We start from the raw sequence: 23,223 nt of genomic DNA, 5'->3' as shown, positions 1-23,223 counted from the left end.
GCTGGTGTGGGTCCAGAGCGGGGGCGGGGGGGGGGGGGGGGGGGGGGCAGGGGAGGGAAGGGGAGGCAGGCTCACCTGCCTGGACCCTCTATGCCCAGCCAAGGGACAGCGGTTCAGAACCATCGCTTCTGATCAACTCCTGGGTTAGGGAGAGCACTGGAGGCAACCGGTATCAGTAGGGATGAGGTTTGGCTGGTCACAGAAAAAGCTGGCAGCAATGGAACAAGCAGAATTTCCCTGATGCAGAGAGCCAGCTTCCTGGCAAGAGGATGACAAGAGTGTTGAAGGGGAGACACAGGATGGATGATACAGGTCTGGTACCCTGACGGCAGTGGAGGGATTCAGAAGGCACTGGTGGGGTCCACTAGCCATTCCAGGAGAGAGAAGCAACTATTTGCTCAGCTGCTTCACTAACAGCTGGAGAAAAATGCAGGCAAGACCACTTTATTCACTGACTCCCTCCCCACCAGCTCCTCCCAAAGACAGGAAATGAATGGTCAGTCACCTCCAAACTAACACCACCTGGAGGCGATTTGTTGGCTCTTATCTTTCAGACATAAGGCTGCTTTTCTCATGAGTCAGTCACCAGTCAGACACAGGGCTGGCACAGTTCCTGAGCAGCCCACCAAAACCTCCTTGTCTACAGGAAGTGGGCAGTGAGAGCATCTTTCGACTGCTGCTGTTTGGGCTACAGAGTTCCTGTGGCAGTTGCTGATTGAAGGTGGGGTGGAAGAGGCAGTCACTGTATAGAAACCAGATAAAATCCCAGAGCAAAAGCAGAGATGTCCAGGCCATTAGGGCATCATTTTATTCCCTGAGAAGTAAAATGAGTCAGAAAAACCAGGCACCAACACACCCAAGCAAAATATTCATGCATTACGGCAGAACACAGGTTGACCCGAGGCTGGCCATGAACAACATATCCCCAAATGGTACAGCTGCAACAAAACCAAAGAACATGGAAGGCAGTGATTCCTCCCTAAGAGCCCCTCCTGGCATGTCTGCTACTGCTTTTGGATTTTGTAGGCTGTAAAACCCTGACTTCTTCTAGTGGGTAGATGGAGGGCAAAGGAAATCCCAACCTCCTAAAAAAAGTGACTTCTCCCATTAGTCCCAAAGTTATGTATTCAGCCCAATGGTGGAGGATATAAAGAAAATAGGATCCAGCCATAAGAAGATGATAATCTAATGAGGAAGACAGGAAGAATACACAGACCCAAGTAACTGTAATTCAAGGAAGATGAAGTGAGATGCTTTCTTTCATTTCCAGCTAGGGTATAGCAGAGGAGGTTTCACAGAAGAGAGCACTTCTGAGCAAGGCTGCGAAAAATGAACGAAGATGGAATTGGCAGGATGACAGAGAGACTGCATGTTACTAAGGAGGCATGCAGGCAGGGGCACACCAAGCACCCTCCCACACAGCAAACGATGCACTCAGAGTGCCACAGGATGGGGACCACAAAGCACCAGGCCTGCAAGGCCACAGCAAGGAACACAGACCTGACCCGGCACGGGGTGAGGAGGGCACCCGCTTGAGGTTTCCGAATGAAGCACAGGTGAGTATTTTATGAATATTAAACATTTAGGACGGATTAGGGTAGCTGGGAAAATGTAAAAGGAAGGGAGATTTGTTGGGAAGCCAAGAAGGCATGAACTTTGTTGAACTGAGAGAAATTATACGTAGTGCACTTTGTAAACTTCATAAAGCTAAGTAAATGTAACATCTTGCTTATAGGCGCTAGAAGAGGGAATGGACAGGAGTGTGCGGATGTGAGAAATGCTGCAGAAAGAAAATCAAGAACGGTGGAAATGATGTGTGGGAGGGAAGGGATTCACTGGAAGGGGCCAAGGACCCCTACTAATAATCTCGACAGGTTCCAGAGGATGCTGAGACCTCAAAAAGGGTAACACCTACCAAAGGAGGTCCAGGAAAGGGGCGGAAGTTTGGGATTGCAGAACACCTGGAGGGAGGGAGGTATGCATCAAGGAGTCCCTAGGCTCCCGCCCACTTGGCTCTGAGCCAGTCCTGTCTTTCCAAACAAAGACACTTCAGGGGGTCAGAAATACTTGAGGAAGACCTTGCATAAGGAGGCCTGGGAAGTCTGAACTGGCTCTCCCTGTGGAAGCCATTAGATATTCAGCACTTCATTTGTTTCCAATTCTTGTATGAGTGCAGCTCCAGGCTGTGGGGTGAGAGGCTCCTCTCTGACGTAATCAGGAAGCAGCTGCAAAATTAAGGAATCCCTCATGACATCATAAAAAGGGTCGATGGTTTACTGGGGAAAGTATAAAAATTAATTACATATTCCCACATGAATCCCTTCCCCTAAATCTGTACACACTCCCTCCCAGCCCCACACGTTCTCTCATCAACAACATCCCAAAGCCACCTCACTGAGCAGGGTACAAAAGGGCAAACAAAACCCAGGAAGACAAAGTTTTTTGATGCACCCACTGTCTGCCCCATACATTTGGAACTTAACAAGTGATAGTCTGTCCTGCAATTTTTATACATATAGCATGCTTCCCTAACAAAATTATAAGCCCCTTGAGGACAAGAGCTTTGTCAGGACTTCACATCCTTGAAAATTAGCACCATGACGGGGTTCAGGACATGTGTGCTGTTCACAACAGTAGGTATACTATGCTTCTCATTTGTGAATCCTAACGATAAACGACATGATTCCACTGTGGCCTGAAATAATAACTAAGATATACTGAGACCTGTATCAGGCACAGAGAGAGAGAGAGAGAGAGAGTGTGTGTGTGTAAAATCTCAAAACTTTACACAAGATTTGCACAGGAGGTATTATTTTCCCTCTCTGACAGTTGAGGAAACAGAGTCAGAGAAGTTAAATGACTTGCCCAAGGTCACAAAACCAGTGTCAGAGCTGGGATTTGAATTTAAGTCTGTCTGCTCTTGTACCTACGCTGTTTCCATACCTGGTTGTCACATGCCTGTGATTCAAGCTGCAAGCTACACCTCTTCCTCTCCCCTTTCTATGAATATGAAAACCTTAGACTCTCCATAGTTCTGCACAAAAAGCTCTAGGGTAACAACTATGTGGAATCTAAAATTACGGGGCACCTGGGTGGTTCAGTCATTACGCTTCTGCCTTCGGCTCAAGGTCATGATCCCAGGGTTCTGGGATCGAGCCCCGCATTGGGCTCCCTGCTCAGTGGGAAGCCTGCTTTTCCCTCTCCCACTCCCCCCGCTTGTGTTCCCTCTCTCGCTGTGTCTCTCTCTGTCAAATAAATAAATAAAATCTTTAAAAATTAAATTAAATTAAAAACACTATACTATTTCAGGGCACCTGGGTGGCTCAGTCAGTTAAACGTCTGCCTTTGGCTCAGGTCATGATCCTAGGATCCTGGGATAGAGCTCCCTGCTCATCTGGGAGTCTGCTTCTCCTACTCCGTCTGCCCCTCCTCCTCCTCCCCGCCCTCTCATCCCATCCCCGGCCAGGCTCATGAGCACATGCATGCACATGCTCTCTCTCAAGTAACTAAATAAAATAAATAAATAAATAAATAAATAAATAAATAGGGGTGCCTGGATGGCTCAGTCGGTTAAGCGTCTGCCTTCAGCTCAGGTCATGATCCCAGGGTCCTGGGATAGAGCCCCGCATCAGGCTCCCTGATCGGCGGGAAGCCTGCTTCTCCCTCTCCCACTCCCCCTGCTTGTGTTCCCTCTTTTACTGCGTCTCTCTCTGTCAAATAAATGAATAAAATCTTAAAATAAATAAATAGATAGATAATAAAAACACTACACCACTTATAATAACACCAAAGAAAACAAAATACTTACATATAAAATATTAGCTATTTTAAATATTAAATCTAACAAAATATGTACAGGATCTCTATGCTGAAAATTACAAAATACTGATGAAGGAAATCAAAGAAGAACTAAACAACTGGAGAGATTTACCACATTCATAAGTTGGAAGACTCAACACTGCAGAGATGTCAATTCTCCCCACACAGATCTATAGGTTTAATGCAATTACCATCAAAATCTCAGCCAAGTTTCTTGTAGACAAAGACAAGCTTATTCTAAAATTTATATGGAAAGGCAAAGGGCCTAGGATGGCCAAAAGCATTCTGAAAAAGAACAAAGTGGGAGGACTCATTCTTCCTCATGTTAAGTCAAAGAAAGGAGAGCCTTTTCAATGAACGGTGCTAGAACAATTAGACTTCCACAGGCCAAAAAGTGAACCCTGACCTAAGTCTCACACCTTACATAAAAATTAAGTGACAATGGGTCAAAGACTTAGATGTAAAAACATAAGACCATAAAACTTTTAGAAAAAAACTGAAGAAAATCCTCAGGACCTAGGACCAAGAGAAGAATTTTTGGACTTAATGCCAAAAGCACAATCTACAAAAAGTTAAATTGAGATACTGAAACCTCATAAAAATTAAACACTTTTGTTCTGCAAAAAACTGTAAGAGGATGAAAAGGCAAATTACAGACTGGGACCATATATCTGTAAACTATAAAGGACTGGCATCTAGATATAAAGAGCTCTCAAAACTCAATGGTGAGAAAACAATCTAATTAGAAAATGGACAAAAGATACAAGCAGACATTTCACCAAAAAAAAGGTATATAGATGGGGCGCCTGGGTGGCTCAGATGGTTAAGCGTCTGCCTTCGGCTCAGGTCATGATCCCAGGGTCCTGGTATCGAGTCCTGCATCAGGCTCCCTGCTCCTTGGGAGCCTGCTTCTCCCTCTGCCTCTCTCTCTCTCTGTCTCTCATGAATAAATAAATAAAAATCTTAAAAAAAAAAAGGTATATAGATGAAATACAAGCACATGAAAAGATGTTCAGTATCGTCAGTCACTAGGGAAATGAAACCTAAACGTACAATGAGACATCACTACACATCTATCAGAATGGCTAAAATAACAAACAGTAATGACACCACAAGCTGGTGAGGAGGCAGAGGAATGGGATCATACATCCCTAGCTACTGGAATGTAAAAATGGCACAGCCGCTCTGGAAAATAGTTTGGCGGTTTCTTCTAAAACTAAAAATGTACTTATGATTCAGCAATTATCTTGGGCATTTATCGCATGAAATGAAAACTTATGTTTGCATAAAAATCTGTACACAAATGTTCACGGCCGCTTTATTCACAACAGCTTAAACTGGAAACAATCCAAATGTCCTTCAACGGATGAACAGGAGTTAGACAGTGGAACATCCACACAGCACAGAATACTACTCAGCCATAAAAAGAAAAGTGATGTATACAATAACTTGGATAGACCATCAGGGAATTATGTGGAGCAAAAAAAGCCAATTTCAAGAGGTTACATACTCTATGATCCCATTTATAAAATATTCTTGAAATAATGTAATTATAGAGACAGGGAACAGGGGTTAAGATTTGGGGAGAGAAGGGGACAGGGGTATTTCTAAAGAGGTAGCCTCAGGGAGCTTTGCAGTGATGGGACAGTTCTGCACCTTAACTGTGTAGCAGTTACACGAAGCTACCTGTGTGATAAAATTGCACAGAACCATACATACACACAAACACAAATGTGCAACTGGCGAATATATAACTGTATAAATGCATAACTGGTAATCTGAGTAAAGTCTGTGGATTGTACCAATCAATTTCATGGCACTGATATTGCACTAAAGTCATACAAGATGCTAACATTAGGGAAGGAGGGATGAAGGGTGTGCAGGACCTCTCTGTACATTTTTTTTTACAATGTCCTGTGAATCTATAATTATTTCAAAATATAAAGTTTAAAACCAGTAAACAGACCCCAAAAAGATCTAACCTAGGATTCCAGAAACATTTTTCTTTTACAAAGAACAGGGTTGCTTAGACATTTGGGGGACATTTCCCCGATTAGCTGATTACTCTGCACAGATGCTGCAGCCCCTCGTTCTCATCTTGTGTTGCCTGGCCTGAGCTACTGTGGCTCTTTATCTGGACTGAGCAAGAAACTGCCAGGGGCAACCAAAAGGAAAATAAGAAAAAAGAAAGGAAAATTCACTGAAGACAGAACTTCTGTCTAAAGAATAAGGAGTAAAGCAAGAGAACTTCATTATCAAGGCTATGACTCATTGGATCAGTAAAATCCATGTCAAGCACCACAAAGTGGAGGTGATGAGAAAGTGAAGAAAGATGACAAAAAGAACAAATTGCAGAAGCTCGGGTGAGCTGTTTAAACATGTTCTTGCCATTCAAAAAATAAGGAAAGGTATAAATCTCAAATCAGTGGTATGTGTAATCTTTAAACGTCAGGGGGGAAAAAGTTACTTAAAACACGTTGCTTAGCACTGTTTTCTTCATAAATGAAACTGCTTATGCATTTTCAGCGTGCAATGCTTTGGATCATTAATTAGATGAATATTAAGAAGTTTTCTTTTGGGCGCCTGGGTGGCTCAGTTGGTTAAGCGACTGCCTTCGGCTCAGGTCATGATCCTGGAGTCCCGGGATCGAGTCCCGCATCGGGCTCCCTGCTCGGCGGGGGGTCTGCTTCTCCCTCTGACCCTCCCCCTCTCATGCTCTCTGTCTCCCATTCTCTCTCTCAGATAAATAAATAAAAAACCTTTAAAAAAAATTTTTTTTTTCATCAAAACAAACAAGCAAACACACACACACACACACACACACACACCTGTCTCCAAAAGACAAAAATGAAAAAGAGAAGCCACAGAGAAAATTTTCTCCCTGGGAGAAAATATTTGTAAAACACCTATCTGATAAAGGACTCATATCTAGAACATATAAAGAACTCTTTCAACTTAATAATAAAAAAATGAGCAAAGAAGACATATCGATGGCAAATAAGTGTGTGCGCATCATGCACTTCTGATAAAATGCTCAACATTATCGATCATTAGGGAAATCAAAACCACAAATACAACTCTATACTCACTAGGATGGCTGTAACCAAAAAGAGAACAAGTGTGTTGCTGAGGACGTGGAGTACGGGGAGCTCATACACACTACTTTGGGAATATAAAATGATACAGCCACTTCAGAAAATAATTGGGAAATTTATTGAAGAGTTAAAACAAAACAAAACTTAAGTTAAAACATTCATTTACCGAACGACCTGGCTATACCACTTCTAGGAATTTACTTAAGAGAAATGAAAGCAGTAGGGGGGTGGGGGGATGGGTTAGCCTGGTGATGGGTATTAAAGAGGGCACGTACTGAATGGAGCACTTGGTGTTATACGCAAACAATGAATCATGGAACACTACATCAAAAACTGATGATGTAATGTATGGTGATTAACATAACATAATAAAATAAAAAAAAATAACCAGGAACATAAGAAAAAAAAAAAAAAAGAGAGAGAGAAACGAAAGCATATGTCCACACAAAGATTTACACTTGAATGTTTACAGCAGTTTTATTCCATAACAGCCCCAACCTGAAAAAACCCAAATGTCCATCAACAAGAGAATGGATAAACAAATTGTGGTATATCCATACAATGGAAGACTACTCAGCAACAAAAAGGAACAAATGACTGAATCATTCAACAACATGGATAAATGTCAAAATCATTACTGTGGAATAAGGAAGACAGGCCAAAAGACAAAGATAGAGAGAAAGGAAATACTGTCGAATTCTAGAAAATACAAACTCTTTTACAGTGACAGAAAGCAGTTCAGTGGTTGCCTGGGGATTGGAAGGAAAGGTTAGGGAAGAATGAATTACAAAGGGGCACAAGTAAACTTAGTTCTGAGTGAAGGATATGTTCACTATCTTGACCATGGTGATGGTTTCACAAATGTATACATATGTCAAAATTCATCAAATTGTACAGTCTACATATGTATAGTCTGATAAACATCAATTAGATCTCAATAAAACTGTTAAGATTTTTAAAAAATATAGGAATGACATTAAAAGGCCATTAGTCTGATTCATCATCTAAGATTTTAAAGATTCATAACTTAGAGGCTGATTTGATAAAATTTTTTTTTTTTTAGATTTTACTTATTTGAGAGAGAGAGAGAGACAGAGATAGTGAGAGAGAGCACAAGTGGGGAGGAGAGGGAGAAGCAGGCTCCCTGCATAGCAAGGAGCCTGATGTGGGACTCGATCCCAGGACCCCGGGATCATGACCTGAGCCGAGGGCAGACGCTTAACCGACTGAGCCACCCAGGCGCCCGAGGCTCATTTGATAATGAGCTGGACATCTACTGAGTGCCTAATACACAATTTGACACTCAGAAAAACCTTGCAAACTAGCACCAATATTTGCAGTTTACAGACAAGGAAACTAAGCCTCAGAGAGGGTAAATTAACTTTCTTCATCAAGGTTGCACAGCTGATAAATGGCTGGGTAGAGAATTCAAACCTTTGATCTGGTTGATTCCAAAGCTCTTTATACCATTACAACACAACTGCTACCTTCTGAAGGTGAGAAAATGATCTCCAGAAGTGCTAGGCTTTCTGCAGAAGACAGCTTGGCTTACCCTCCTCCTTTATATGAAGCTCTAGGGCCAAGAAGTGTCCTGGGGACTCTATCAAAACATCTTGGCAAGACAGCAAACCATTTCTATTCTCTACAATGAAAAATTAAAACACTCCTATTAAACGAGTGCTTCATTTTTTCCAGAGAATACCCATTTTAGAAATGGTACACTTACAGATTTCCTGGAAAAGGAAGTAAGACAGGCAGGTAGGCAGGCAAGAAGGGAGGGAGGGGGGGGAGAGAGAGATAGAGGTGGCGCGGGGGAGAGAGAGAGAAGGAGGAAGAAGGGCGGGCAGGCAACCAGTCAAAACACACTCTGGCCATTTCCACTTTAGTTGTGTCTCTGGATTGATATTGTTGTCACTCAGAATTTCCTGCCTGATTCCAGGGCTATTCAAATACATGGCCCCTCTTGGGCAAGGAGAGCTGCTAGCAGAATGGCATGCACGTACCAGCTAAGTCCCTCAGGGATGGGGCCCAGAGAAGAGGGCCTGCCATTCCAGCATCTCATCTGGAAGTAAATCTTGAAGGACAGAGTTTCTGTTTCTACACTGCTTACCAGAGGTTTTGCGAGGCTTGCCTCTCTCACAATATTTGGGGGAAGCAAAGAGGAGTAAAAAAGAGTAGCAGCTTCTTAATTACATCAGGCAGGTTAAGTGTTCCTATGGAATTCTATCAGGAGAACTGGGGTGTCTTGTGTCAGAAATTATTTAGGGTTGTGGAAGAGAAGAGAAGTGAAGGAGGCTTCCTAAAAAGTCATACCCATGAGCCAATCTAGAAGGAAACGTTTGCTGCAGCAGTGAGAAGGAATTAATACAGCCACAACCCTTCTGATGGAGTAGACAGGTTTGGCAGCTGATTTAGAAAAACAGCTTGAAACCCATCTTTGTTGGTATGAAGCTTCGGGAGCACTTTGGGACCGAAGTAAAAGTTAAATGAGAGATAATGCCTGCAGACAACCTGACTCAGAGAAAGCTCCTTTGATATGGCAGGCAGAAGGGCAGGGAAGTGCTCAGCTTCCATTTTAACAAATTAACTCAATTTCTTTTCATTTTATGGCTTCCTGAAGCATTTTTTAAAAAAGAGTATGACAGAGTTTGCAAACAATGCCAAAATAAGACAATTCTGAGACAGGCAGGGCACAGGGGTACCAGGATAGGAAGGATCTCTTGGACTCCTTCTGAGAAGCTTCCAGAATGCAAAGATTCAAGCCATCACACAAATCTTGAGGAGTCAGTACTAAAAAATGAGGCCAATGATAAGACATAATTCTTGGGTGGATTCCTTGTGAATATCCAAATCTGCACATTCATCCTGCTCCTACTCCAGCAACTCACTCTAAAAAGTTCCTCAAAGCTTTACAATCCAAGATAAATGCCCAACTAGATCGAGTAAGCAATGACTTCATCCAACCCCATCCCCTGTGGACCATGTAGTGTTTTGTTTTTTTTTTAAAGATTTTATTTATTTGGCAGATGCTTAACGACTGAGCCACCCAGGCGTTTTAAAGTAGAAAAGAGGTCAGCAGAATAATAGCTAAATAAAACAGTTATGCCAAGGAAAGGTAGCACCTGATGAAGTTGACTAGAAATCCAATGAGGCATCAGCTAGTCCTCTGACTTAGAAGCTCTAGAAAGGACATCCCTTTAAGTAACAGCCCTTCCAAATTTGTAATCAGTTGGCTGATTGGTTGTCAACAATATAAACTGAAACCTATAAACATTATTTTAAACTAAATTTAATTGTTTTATTTATTCTTTTATACCTCATCCCACAAAAGACTTGTGACAACTCAGGGCAAAATCACCTACAATTAAATAACATTAAAGTAGATGTAGAAAATTAGGATGAAGAAAAGGAAAATACAAATATGTCAATCATGTGCCATGAATGAACTTAAAATGTACCTCTGATTTTCCTGGCAGCCAAAGCAAAAATGGAAACACCAACAATAGTATAGTTGTCATTATTGGAAAAGAATAAATATATCAGTTACTCAGGGAAAAAAAATCTTTTCTCAGCACTGAGTTCTAAAATCATTTTTTAATTTTTTTTTTTAAGATTTTATTTATTTATTTGACAGACAGAGACACAGTGAGAGCTGGAACACAAGCAGGGGGAGTGGGACAGGGAGAAGCAGGCTTCCTGTGGAGCAGGGAGCCCGATGAGGGGCTCGATCCCAGGACCCTGGGATCATGCCCTGAGCCAAAGGTAGACGCTTAACGACTGAGCCACCCAGGCGCCCCTAAAATCATTTTTTTAACATGAACTCTATGCAAGGGATACTGTATGAAAAAAATGAAAAATATTCTTGAAAGGTCTTTACAGCATGTGGCTTTATACTACATACTGTTAAAAGATACCCAAGAAAAAGTATCCTGAAGTTATTTGTATGATGAGACAAAACACATAAGTATCACAATCTAACAATGTTTTTCCAAAAACATAGATATAGGAGTATTTTATATACTGATAGGTATACAGTGCTTTTAGAAAATCTTTAAAAGGTGGCTCAGTTGGTTAAGCGACTGCCTTCGGCTCAGGTCATGATCCTGGAGTCCCGGGATCGAGTCCTACATCGGGCTCCCTGCTAAGCAGGGAGTCTGCTTCTCTCTCTGACCCTCCCCCCTCTCATGCTCTTTCTATCTCATTCTCTCTCTCAAATTAAAAAAAAAAAGGAGGGCGCCTGGGTGGCTCAGTTGGTTAAGCGACTGCCTTCGGCTCGGGTCGTGATCCTGGAGTCCTGGGATCGAGTCCCACGTCGGGCTCTCTGCTCGGCGGGGAGTCTGCTTCTCCCTCTGACCCTCCTCCCTCTCATGCTCTCTGTCTCTCATTCTCTCTCTCAAATAAATGAATAAAATCTTTAAAAAAAAAAAATAAAATAAAAAATAAAAAAAAAAATAAAAAAAAAAGGAAACTTTAAAACTAAGTTAAAATAATAACTAAGTTAGGAGATGATGATTCTTATCTCAAAAAGATCCATGTAGTTTCTTTAAGCAAGGGACTCCTGATGTCCAATGCATTTGTTTGCCCAACATTTAGTCTGTGACAGAAAGACTGTGAGAGTCAGAGACCCAAGTGCAAGTGCTATATGCAGTTGATGACTAAAGACTGAAGTATTCTAAAATCTTAAAGAAAAACCCTAGATGAATGAGAAAGTGATATATGATATCATATGCTATAAAAGATTCTTGTTTTAAAGGACCAAATGACAATTTAAAAAATATATATGCTACTAAAAATAAATGTACATATAATATACATAATATAATTTATAATATAAATATATGTAATTATGTAGATATAAACATAGAGGTATAGATACTAAAGGGAAATTGTCTAATCTGTAAAATTCAATTTCTGTACATTTTGGGGCTATTTCCAAAACAAAAAGTTCAACAGCATGCTATGAAGCAGAGAGATTGAAAAGCTAAATTTAATATCTGAACATTGGTACAGAGAACAAAGCTCTATAACTCTGGGATTAATACTCCCTGTCAAACAGGTTTTTTTTCCATAGTATAAACTCATGCTATTTTTTTTTATTATGTTCAGTTAGCCACTGTATAGTACATATTAGTTTTTGATGTAATGTTCAATGATTCATTAGTTATGTATAACACCCAGTGCACATCACAACATGTTGCCAGTTTTTAAGCACCAATTCAACTTCATTTTCTTGTGAGATTTCCTACATTTGGAGTACAGAATTGACCTGCTTCCACCTAGTTGAAAAGAGCTTATTTATAGATTTATTTATAGACCACTGCCTTATTTCTTAAAAAGGGCCTACTAAAGATTAGAGGAGAAATAAATAAAATAGAGAACAGAAAAACAAGTGAAAAGATTGACCAAACTAAGAGTTGTTTCATTGAAAAGATAAACAAAATGGAAAAACCCTTAGCTAGCCTAACCAAAGAAAAAAGATAAAGGACCCAAATCAACAAAATCATAAATAAAAAAGAGACATTATACTGATACCACAGAAATTCAAAGGATTATAAGAGGTTATCTGCTAACAAACTGGACAGCCTAGAAGAAATGGAAAAATTCTTAGAAACATACAACTTACCAAGACCAAATCAGAAAGAGATAGAAAATCTGAATAGACTAATTACTAGCAAGGAGACTGAATCAGTAATCAAAATCTCCCAGCAAAGATAAGCCCAGGACCACATCACTTCACTGGTGAATTTTACCAAACATATACAGAAATTAACACCAATCCTTCTTCAAACTGTTTCAAAAAAAAACCAGAGGAGGGAACACTTCCAAACCCATTTTATGAGGCCAGCATTATCCTGATACCAAAACCAGAAAACTACAGGCCAATATCCCTAATGAATACAAACGCAAAAATTCTCAATAAAATACTAGCAGCATACTAAAAGGATCATTCACCATGATCAAGTGGGATTTATCCCTGGGATGCAAGGATGGTTCAACATACACAAATCAATCAATGTGATACATCACATTAGTAGAATGAAAGAAAAGAATCATGTGATTATCTCAATAGATGCAGAAAAAGCATTCAACAAAATTCAATATTCAGTTATGATAAAAATTCTTAATAAATTAGGCATAGAGGGGTGCCTGGGTGGCTCAGTCGTTAAGTGTCTGCCTTCGGCTCAGGTCATGATCCCAGGGTCCTGGGATCAAGCCCCACATCGGGCTCCCTGCTCCGTGGGAAGCCTGCTTCTCCCTCTCCCCTCCCCCTGCTTGTGTTCCCTCTCTTGCTGTGTCTCTCTCTGTCAAATAAATAAATAAAATCTTAGAAAATAAATAAATAAATAAATAAATTAGGCATAGAATTCTGGAACATATCTCAACATAATAAAGGCCCTATATGACAAGCCCACCACTCAATGCTAAAAGGATGAAAGCTTTTCCTCTCAGATCAAGAATAAGACAAGGGTGCCCACTCTCACCCCCCTACTCAACATATAGTACTAGAAATCCTACCTAGAACAATTAGGCAAGAAAAAGAAATACAAAGTATCAGAATTGGAAAGGAAGAAGTAAAAGTGTCTCTATTTGTAGACAACATGATTTTATATAGAGAAAATCCTAAAGACTCAACCAAAAAATTGTTAGATCTTATCAATGAATTCAGTAAAATTGCAGGATACAAAATTAACATACAAAAATCAGTAGCAAAAAAAAAATCAGTAGCTTTTTTTTTTTTTTTTTTGAGAGAGAGAGAGTACAAGTGGGAGGAGAGGCAAAGGGAGAAGCAGACTCCCCGCTGAGGGGGAAGCCCGATTTGGGGCTCAATCCTGGGACTCTGGGATCATAACCTGAGCCAAAGGCAGACGTTCAATCTACTGAGTCACCCAAGCACCCCTCAGTAGCATTTCTACAATACAAACAACAAAATTTCTGAAAAATAAAAAATTAATTGATCCCATTTATAATAGCATGAACACAATAAAATACTTAGGAATAAATTTAAAGACGTGAAAGATCTCTATGCTGAAAACTGTAAGAAAATGAAAGAAATAAAAGACACAAAAAATAGAAAGGTATGCTGCGTTCATGGCTTGGAAGAATTAATATTGTTAAAATGTCACTACAACCAAAAGCCATCTATAGATTCAATGCAATCCTTATCAAGATTCCACTGGCATTTTTTAGAGAAGTAGAAAAAAAAATGCCTAAAACTTATATGGAACCACAAAGGACCCCAAACTGTCAAAGAAATACAGAGAAAAAAAGAACAAAGCAGGAATTATCACACTTCTTGATTTTAAGTATATTATAAAGCTACCATCATCAAAACAGTGTGGTATTGGCATAAAAACAGATGAATAGACCAATGAAACAAAATTGAGAGCTCAGAAATAAACCCAAGCATATATGGTCAACTAATATTTGACAAGAAAGCCAAAATACCCAATGGAAAAAAGACAGTCTCTTCAATAAATGGTGCTGAGAAAATTGGATATTCACATATAAAGGAATGAAACTGGACCTATATCTTAGCACCACTCACAAAATTAACTCAAAATGGATTAAAGACCAAAAAAAAAAAAAAGGATTAAAGACTTAAGTGTAAGACCTGATACCATGAAACTCCTGGAAGAAAACACAGGAACAAAGCTCCTTGATGTGGGGAATAATTTTTTGGATATGACACCGAAAGCACAGCAACAAAAGCAAAAATAAACAATTACATCAAATTAAAAAGCTTCTGCATTGCAAAAGAAATCATCCACAAAGTGAAAAGACAACCTATGGAATGAAAAATAATTTTTTGCAAACCATCTATCTGATAAGGGATTAATATCCAAAACATAGAAAAAAATTCATACAAAAATAAATAAAATTAAAAAAATAAAAAACTCATACCACCCAATAGCAAAAAAATAAAGCAACTAAGAAATGGGCAAAGGACCTCAATAGACATTTCTCCAAAGAAGATATACGAAAGGTCAACAGGCTCATGAAAAGACGCTCTACATCACTAGTCATTAGGGAAATGCAAATTAAAACCACGAGATATCACCTCATGCCCATCAGAATGGTGAACATCAAAAAGACCAGATACAATAAATGCTGATGTGGATGTGGAGGAAAGGGGGCCCTTATGCACCACGGTGGCGGGGTGGGGGGGCGGATTGTAAATTGGTGCAAACACTAGGGAAACCAGTTTGGAAGATCCTCAAAAAATTAAAAGTAGAACTACCATATGATCCAGCAATTCCACCTCTGGGAATATTGCATATCCGTGGGTAATGAAAATACTAACTCAAAAAGATACCTGCATCCCCATGTTCACTGCAGCATTATTTACAATAGTCAAGACATGGAAACAACCTAAGTGTCCATCAATGGATGAACAGATAAAGAAGTTGTAGTGTGTGTGTGTATAAAATGGAATATTATTCGGCATAAGAAAAGAGAAATAGGAAATCCTACCATTTGCAAAATGGATGGACCTAGAAAGGCATTATGATAAGTAAAATAAATCAGAGAAAGACAAATACTGTACAATTTCACTTATACGTGGAATCTAAAAAAAAAAATACAAAAAAGAAACAACAAAAAATACCATAACAAGCTCAGAGAAAAAATATGAGACTTGTGGTTACCAGAGGTAAGGCGTTGGGGAGCAGGCGGGGGAGATGGAGAAGGTGGTCAAAAGGTGAAAGCTTTCAGTTGTGAGATAAATAAGTACTAGGGATGTTATGTACAACCTGATGACTATAACTAACACTGTTGTATGATTTATAGGAAAGTCATTAAGAGAATAAATCCTAAAGTTCTCATCACAAGGATAAATTTATTTTTCTTTTATTCTTTTTTTCTTATTGTATGTTAATGAGAAGACGGATGTTAGCTGAACCTATTATAGTGATCATTTCACAATACCTGTAAATCAGACCATCATGCTGTATACTTTAAACTTATGCAGTGATGTATATCAATTATTTCTCAGTAAACTGGAAAAAAATTAAAAAGGGAGGGGAACACCAAAAGACAGTGAATGACAAGAGCCAAGAAGAAATAAAATGGCAAACCTGCTTCTGTGGCCCCAAATGGCCATTCTCCTACCCTTACTCTCCGAAGTCCACTTCTCTCCTCCCCATTATCTAAGTCCTTTCTTCAAGTTCTTTTCTCCCTCCCAGCCTCCTCCATCTTCTCTCCAGACATTTTTTGTTACCACTTCTCCTCCCTCTCCCTGCAACACCTTGCTCAGCCTTGCTGTGCTCACAGCCCTGTGCTGCCTGGGGACAGGGTGAGAGACAGCATCCTTCACTGGTTCTGTCCCAAATATCAATCTGCCTTCTCAGTCCCACAAGTCCCAAAGATCAGGAACTAAATGGGAGATTCCATGAAAAGGGAAATTCTGGAACTAAGAGTCAAACTATGCAAACAAGAGAGTCTCCTTCAGAGCCCAGCTGAACTTCTGAAGACCGCCAACCAGCAGAAAGAGAGCACAGACCAGTTCATCTTCAACCAGTTGACACTTGGTGTTCTGGAGGTATGGAAACCATTGCATGAGTCAGAGCCATGGAGCCCATCCCAAAACCATTTCCCTCTGTCCTCAGAGTGTGCAGGTGATTCCTGCCCTGCCCTGCCCTGCCCTTCCAGGAGATTTCCAGTTCACCCGTAGGACACAGGCCCTCAATAAGCATCTTTCTAGTCTTTCCCTGTCACCCCTCCCACCACCAGTCCCTCCCCTGCCATCTCTGTTCCCTCTCACATTGTCACCATCTTCTCTCTTCACTCTACTTATCCCCTCTTTAGGCCAAGTCAGGAATCTAGGGAAATGCAATTCAGTTGTTTCTCAGGGTCAGAGGACATGCAGAGTCTGCCTCTGAATTAGCTTCCAATATAGGGGTCCTGGGGCCAGTTATGCGTTCTGGTATTTCTTATACAGCTTTCCGAAAAAATAAACGCAAGATGCAACCCTCCCCTCCTTCTCCCCCCAAAAAGGAAACCTGTACCGTGCTGCCTGATAGGCCTCTTCTTCTATCTATAACACACAATGCGCACATGGCTCAGAGCTGTCCTAGCACAGGATGCACAATCCATCAAGCTTCCCTCACTGGCTGGAAATCCCACTAAGGCAGGATCTACAATACAGACTCGTAACTCCCAAGCACTTACCACAGGGCCTAACGATCAGAGATAATCTGTTCTAGGTAGTATGTCAGTAAGTCCTGGATTAATTCATTTCCTTATTCACACAGTCAGCCTTTACTAAGTGGCTACTATATGCAAGGCCCTGTGTTAGGCATTTTGCTTTCAGAGATGAATCAGACATGAATTGGACCCCCAAGGAGCTGAAATCTAATAGGATTCATGCATGTAGTTAACTATAAATCAAAAAAGAAAGTGAAAAATATCTTAAGACGTAAAGATAATGTATGAAATGATACGAATTAGGAAATTCACTGTTACATAGTTTGGACAGGAAAAGCCTGCAAACAACCTAAATGTCCATGAATAGAGAATTTCTTCAATTATAGGACATACATACAATGCAAGAGAGAGCCACTGAAAAGGGTGAGGTAAATCTATTGGTAAAGATGCATTACACAAAAATTATATAATAATTAATTTGCCAGGAAGGGGAGAAAGTAGAACAGCAAGAAATATGCAGAAGGAAGCAGAGGAGAAGAAAACGGCTTTCCTGGTTCCAATCCCTTCTGCTGGCCTAGCTATATCATTGTCCTCAAGCTCCTTGTGATATATTTCTTGTTTAAGCTATTTCAAGATGGTTTTTGTTATTTTCAAACACTCCTAACATATAGGGTAAAGAAGAAAAAAAAATAAAAAGTGGGGTTGGCATTTGTCAAAATTCATCAAACTGAACACTTAAAATCTGTGCATTACTGTTCTATGGGAATTATACCTCAACTTAAAAATAGAAACAGTGAGGGGCGCCTGGGTGGCTCAGCTGTTGAGCGTCTGCCTTCGGCTTGGGTCGTGATCCCGGGGTCCTGGGATCGAGCCCCGCATTGGGCTCCCCGCTCCGTGGGAGGCCTGCTTTCCTCTCCCACTCCCCCTGCTTGTGTTCCCTCTCTCACTGTCTCTCTGTCAAATAAATAAAATCTTTAAAAAAAAAAAAAGAAAAAGAAACAGTCTCCCAACTACCAGGAGTGTTGGCAGCAGATCTCAATTGATCCCTCTCCCCAGCTTGCTCTCAGCTGAAGAAAAGCAGTTTCCCAATGTCACTCCCCCTTCCCAGGGGTAACTCCTATCCATTCACTGTTGGATGGAGGGGGTAAAAAAGGATAGAAAGATCCCGCCCCTTTGGTCCAAATGGGACTACTCTGAAGAGCTCCTTATAGGACTGGCTAAAACCTTTGTTACAGGTGTTGTGCAGTTCAACTCCTCCCTGTGCCCTATCCTGCTTCTTCCATCACCCTCAAGGTACTGACCCTGAGAGCATTCCCCAACCAGCTTTCTGGGGATGCAAATCTCATCTCAAGAGTTTGCTTCCTGGGAAACCTGACTTGCAACACATGAAAAACAGGACGCATAAATTTTTAATAAGCCTGAGATTCCAGGTGATAATGCCCAAGAGGGTAGAAATGCGGGCTAAAGCTCAGGAAAAAGATCTGGGCAGGAAAGAGATTTGGGAGCAATCCACTGAGAGGTGACAGTGGATTTTACAATACACCAATAGGGAAAAGACTGAAGAGAGGAAGGCCAAGGTGGTATCTTTAGTCAGTGCTGACATTTAGGACGCTGGGTGAGAAAAGGGAAGACCCAAAAAACAGGTGAAGAGGAAGGGGAGAACAGAGAGAATACAGAGTTATGATCACTGAAAGCATTTCTGGAAAGTCTTCAGTCAACAAAGGCGAATGCTACCCAAAACGCTAAGAAGAATAAGATACGCAATGGATGCTTAACAAACCCTTGTTAACTGAACTGAGTGGGACACAGAGCCTGCAGGATTCTCAGCTTTTTGGTGGGTTGTCTGTCTTTGGCAGCTTCTGTCCTATGGCGACAGGCACAGAATCTATCTGAATGCCCTGCAGCAGACCCACTGTTAGGCTGGCAAGCAAAGGAAAGTTGAAATGGTACATAAACCTTAGCTACATAAACTTAAGTGAGCCAATACAGAGTTGAGCTGCTTCAGCAATTTGGAAGAAACCCCCTTCTGAAAGGCTTCTATCAAGAACATTCCCAGGGATCTTCTGAATAAACAGCCAGGATCCTTGAGAAGAATCACTGTCCTTATGGACCAAATTCAAACCTCAGTCAAACCCACAGATGTTTAAATACACAGAGCTGATTCTAACTGTTTTTTTTTTTTTTTTTTTTTGGCACTGGCCTATAGGTATAAAAAGGGAGGAGTGACATCATCACTTACAGACATTAGCAACATCATCACTGCTTTGAATATAAATAAACACACTCTTCTTAGCCATGGCATTCTAAAGTAAATAACATACCACACAAACAGGTGTTATTTGACCTCCAGTCCTTGGCTGGAGTAATAAAAAGAAAGCTTTACCTTCTATGAACAGAAGGAATTTACCTTCTGCTTCTGTGCACAACAAAGCCAAGCAATATTCATCAGTGACTCATAGACTTTCTCTGGTTTTCGCTGGGTGTGGCTGGGGGGATCCCCACATCTACATCTCTTGCCCGAACTCCTCCTGCCCAACCTGCAATCAAAGGCCATGGCACAAAGCATCATGGACTCCCCAAGAGCCAGTGTGGCTATATTTCCTGCAGAGATCTATAAACCTGCTGGAGTCCCAAAAGTCAGCACCAAGTTCAAATCTGATCAGCATCTCTGAAAGTCACAGTTACCATACAGCTGAATAAAATATTTTTTCATAAATTTAACGCCAGCATGTCTGTGTTTGGAAACTTTGAAAATACATGTTGTATGGTTTACTGCACTGGAAAAGGTGCCAACAGACTTTCAAAGGAAGGGAAGTGTATAACTGTTTCCTTTCAAATGCATTTTCCAATGGGATCCATTCAGGGAAAAGGCTGGAACTAACTAAAACATTATTAAAAACTGTTATGGAAAGAGACAAGGAGATGGAAAAAGATAGACTCAAAAAAGTGAAATACATAACCAAGAGTGAGACAGACATACAGGGAAAAAGAAAGGGGATCTGGGCAGAGAGACAGGTTGGACAGGGAAATGGGGTGAGATGGAGTTTTGTCTGGCAGTTGCTGTTCGTGGTCTCATATTGTCGCAGATCAATCGATCAGGGCTGCAGGGCTGCTGGCCCAGTGGCACAAGACAAACCACAGAGTTGGCTTTCAGTTCGGCACTTGCGAACTGCTGACCTTCAGTTTTCAAACCAAAAATATTCTTTGGGAAATAGTAATACCAGGTTCAGCCCAACCAGCCAAGCAAAAACAAGGACTACTAACCTGAAGTAACACCCTATTTAGTTAAATCAGGCACCAACCCTTCACAGGCATCAACCGGGAAGTCTGCAAACCTGAAACCACACCCCACCAAAAACTAACTCCAGGTTCTGACTCAACCAACTAAGCAGTGATAATCAGAAATGCTAGAACAAGTGACATGGTGTTTCAGAGTTGGCTTTACCAGGCCCTACTCAAGCAGGAAGGCCAGTCTTCACTCACAGAGCCAGAGATACGGCAATTCTTTCTGAGGTCACATGTGCATGACTCCAGTGGAATCTGCATGCAATGCTCAGGGCAGGGTTTGGCACTGACTTACAAGCCATTACATTTCTAGACAAAGTATTAACAGTTTGTAGTAAGTAAGTTACTTTGTTTGTTTTTTGCTAAATTCATCCAAGCTAGGGTGATGCTAAAATTTATCTCCTAAACTGGGCTATTTGTGAGAACGAAAGGGTATGCTATTAATAATTCATAAACAGGGCCTAACTCTGGGCAAACCAGGACTTACCGTCACCCTAGCCTAAGCCATAGGAGCTTTTTTTTTCTCCCTGGGTCAGTCTTCTAAAATTTTAGCTCACGAGAATCTTTTGAAGAAGCCAGGACTGCTCCTGATTAGTGCCAAAGTACTTTCTTTTTGAGCTCCTCCAATGGAGAGGTAAACAAATCAATTAAGTTAACTGCAAAAACTAACAAGAAAGATTGAGCTGACAATCAAGATTCTGGAGAAGCTAAAAATTCCAAGAGGCAGCTTCAGGGGCAAAGGGAAATGTGCCACAGATGGGGCTGCTGTGGCTGATCCACCAGACCTCTCCGTGCCGGGTCCCGGTGCCTCAGCCGGCTTCAAAAAGCCAAATGGAGGGCGGGCAGACCCTGGTGCAAGTTTGCTGAGTTCCAGGCCATCACTCTTGAGGGTGTAATAACCATGGGCTGTAGCACACATGTTGAGGGATGAGGGAAAAAAATAAACAGAAAGACAAAAGAATGAGGATGCACTGCCAATTTCAATTGTGCAGCTTTTATTTTTAAATGCTTATCAAGCTGAGAGAGAGCAGAGTTCTTGGAAAACAAGGTTTCCTTTTTTCCAATGCCAGCGTAAAACACCCTCAAGGACGGGCACTGCACAGACTGTAACAACAAGGAACGTGGCTCTGCATCTCCCAGCAGCCAGGCCGCCATGGGTCCCACGCCGCTCTGATTTCGGCTCAGCTGAGAACTCGAAATAACAGGCCCACTGCCTCTGGTAAAAACTGCTCTTTTTAAATTTTTTATTAATCTCTAAACTGGCTGTGTTAGAGTTACAGCCCATTACCTACCAACTCTCTTCACTAATAAAATAAATTTGTAAAAGGCCTAATTACTACTTTTACTGAACTACACTGCCTGGGGATCAAGTACAGGAAGCCAAGGGCTCACCCAGTTGTCTGCCAGGGGATGATGGGGACGGGATCAGGGGAGGACCTGGAGTCACCAGCGGAAGAGAACATGAGGTCCATGGATGAGCCTCAGAGCTCATGCCCAAAAAGAAACAAAAGGGCACTAACCCTGTTTTTGTTCTGAACAGCACCGTGAGGATCCATGCCATCATGGGATTTGGGGAGGCCTGTCACGAGTTACACAGGCCTATGCTGCCCACGCCGCAGCTCAGTACAAAAAGAGAAGTGCAGTCCAACACAGACGGACCCTGGCCGGACTCTCAGCAGAAAGCCTGGAGAGTCTGACCAGTAAGGAAACAACCATCCTTCCCACCTATCCCACTCTACCCTTCCACCCCAATCCAGACCCCAAGGAGGAAAAACAAACAAAACAACAACAAATGCAGGCAACTAACTGCACAAGAGCTGTATGGTGAAGGCGAGGCGGACGGCAACAACTTCTGGGCTGTGCCCTGCACCTCATCCCAGAACACTGATTACACAGCTGGAGACGTTACTCACACGCCGAGCCAGGCAGCCCCTCATCCAGGCTGGTGCGGAGAAGTCTGACTAGAAGCCAGCAGTCAACTCTGACATACTCATTTATAATAAGAGGTGTGTAGTAAGCAGACTAGTCCAACTTCAGACGAAAAGTAAGGACAAAACGTGACCTTCATTCTTAATTGTCCACGAAGAACCCTCCTAGGCAAATCCCATGCATCTTTTGGACTTTGACAAACGGTATTTCTCCTCCAGAGAACACTAAAAAATCAACCACTGCCAAAGAATCTCTTTTTAAAAGAATCCTGATAAGAAAACCTGCTCCGGCAGGTGAGTTAAACCTGTAGCAGACAACCCTTTGGGGGATGACCAGAATGGAACACGGTATTTCACTGAGGCACAGAGGTCTGCAGTTACTCTGCGTGCCACATGTCTCACCCTAAAGAACTGAGGAATGCTCGCAACAGGAAAAACACAGCAGCAAACGCTGTGATACCAAAGCCACGACTCCATAGGCCCCTGGAGCCTCTCAAACTAAGCTGCCAGCTAGGGAGCTAACACTAGCTTTGGATAAAATGCAGCTCTGGTAGAGTAATTAATTTTTTTCTTAACTGGGATTACATTAATTTTCAAGGACTAATGGAGTCCAGCTGTAATGGGAAGAGCGGCTGCCGATGCACAAAGGCACTTGTGCGTACAACATTATAAACACACACATACACACACACACACACATACACACACAGACCTATAAAAAGGATCCACTATAACAGGATATTTTTAGTTTCTACAATGCTGCACTAAAAATATAGCCCCGGCTGATACATCATGGCAGAACTATTCTCTCTCTGTCCCTTCAGGAACAGTTTAAAACATTTATTTTTGTTTCCTTTTGTGATGGTCAGAGTAGGGAGAAAATAGCAGCTCATTGATAAGAGGAAACGAGAGAGACATGAAAAATTGAAAACTACCTAAAAACTCATGGAGAG

General features: G+C 41.4%; 1 protein-coding gene across 2 annotated transcripts in view; it reads right to left on the bottom strand.

Annotated features, from left to right (window-relative positions):
• SMG6 (SMG6 nonsense mediated mRNA decay factor) overlaps window positions 1-23,223 on the bottom strand; it is a 233,067-nt gene that overhangs the window by 135,637 nt on the left and 74,207 nt on the right. The window contains exon 1 of one of the 2 annotated variants that reach the window (XM_044921737.1): window positions 22,256-22,320. The exons of the other annotated variant lie outside the window; for it this stretch is intronic. The gene's annotated coding sequence lies outside the window, so the exon portion shown is untranslated. Of the gene's footprint in view, window positions 1-22,255; window positions 22,321-23,223 lie in introns of those variants that run through there. 2 annotated transcript variants of the gene reach the window in all.

This window comes from Neomonachus schauinslandi, chromosome 15 (assembly GCF_002201575.2).
Source record: "Neomonachus schauinslandi chromosome 15, ASM220157v2, whole genome shotgun sequence".
In the NCBI taxonomy this organism is placed as follows: domain Eukaryota; kingdom Metazoa; phylum Chordata; class Mammalia; order Carnivora; family Phocidae; genus Neomonachus; species Neomonachus schauinslandi.
The sequence above is the reverse complement of the archived record's forward strand: the minus strand, read 5'-3'. Positions and strand labels throughout refer to the sequence as shown.